This window comes from Drosophila willistoni, chromosome 3R, assembly GCF_018902025.1.
Source record: "Drosophila willistoni isolate 14030-0811.24 chromosome 3R, UCI_dwil_1.1, whole genome shotgun sequence".
Lineage (NCBI taxonomy): Eukaryota > Metazoa > Arthropoda > Insecta > Diptera > Drosophilidae > Drosophila > Drosophila willistoni.
The window spans coordinates 16,062,981-16,064,228 of record NC_061086.1 but is presented as its reverse complement, the minus strand read 5'-3'; the positions used below and the strand labels follow the sequence as shown (position 1 = coordinate 16,064,228).

Sequence of the window (1,248 nt, the reverse complement as noted above, 5' to 3'; positions counted from 1 at the left end):
TAAAACAACTAAAAATTTATTGTAAAAATACGTTCTTCTCTTACTCAATTTGAATTTGGTTAAATATGTGGCTAAAATTAACTAAATACAAAAACACACTCTCTCTCACTCACTCACTCACACACACACACACACACACTGTCATACAAATAGACGTCACCAGGGGCAGTTGCCAATACACACACACAGGGCCAAACAGCTGGCAGCAACAAAAACAACAATAACCATAACTCACCCAATAAGAAATTATTTTGTTTCTTATTTGATTTTATGTAAAATTCTCTGGTTTTCTGTATTCTTTATTTTACCACTGAACACACATTCAAAATTGATTTAGCACTTGTTATGAAAATTATTTTCTTTTCAAATTTAGTTGCTTTAAAATTATGATAAATTTAGCATTAATGCGCAAAGCATTTTTCACATTTTCTTAAGGAGGGGAGTTTTTGTATAAACCCGCACTTTTTCCAATTAAAAACACATTAATTATCCAAAAAAACCAACGAATGCAAATCTTAATAAGTAATTCTTGTAACAACCGAGCCGAGTTATCAGCATTCTGCAGGTATATAACGGGATAATAACGGAAATAGCATCACCCACGACTTTCTCACATGAAAACAAAAACAACACTGCCAAATAACAAAAAAAAAATTACAAAATACAAAATAATCGATTATAATTTCTTTGGCGCAATTATCGAAAAACATGACATCATTTTACTAGTTCCGAAGGAAATTTAACTTCGCTCTCCTTATCAGTAATAAAACAAATTGCTGATATATTTAACAGTTTTTACACATCATCCACAAATGCAAAATAATGCTTAGTAATCAGTTGGGGCTTAGACATTCGCGGTTTCTTATTGAAATTCCAGCTGGCAATCAACAAATAATCCCCAGTTGGAATGGGAAATGGAAGTTACAATTGCTGATATATTTAACAGTTTTTACACATCATCCACAAATGCAAAATAATGCTTAGTAATCAGTTGGGGCTTAGACATTCGCGGTTTCTTATTGAAATTCCAGCTGGCAATCAACAAATAATCCCCAGTTGGAATGGGAAATGGAAGCAGATCGGAACGCAAATAAAAATCTTTAATAACAACATCATTCTGCAAAAAAATACAAACAAATATATATTATAGACTGAATATATAATATTAGCACTAAAATGGCCTTTTACCTCAACTGGACAGGGATGAAAAAAGTTTGAAAAATCCTTAAACATGCTAAAAATTATTAT

The 1,248-nt window shown here is 31.5% G+C and overlaps 1 long non-coding RNA gene across 1 annotated transcript; it reads right to left on the bottom strand.

The window, feature by feature from the left end:
* Nucleotides 1-915: 915 nt before the first annotated feature.
* LOC124459769 lies at nucleotides 916-1,248 on the bottom strand. Its single transcript, XR_006953788.1, has 2 exons — nucleotides 1,189-1,248; nucleotides 916-1,117 (listed from the first exon to the last, which is right to left on the bottom strand). It is a non-coding gene; the product is annotated as an uncharacterized LOC124459769 (long non-coding RNA).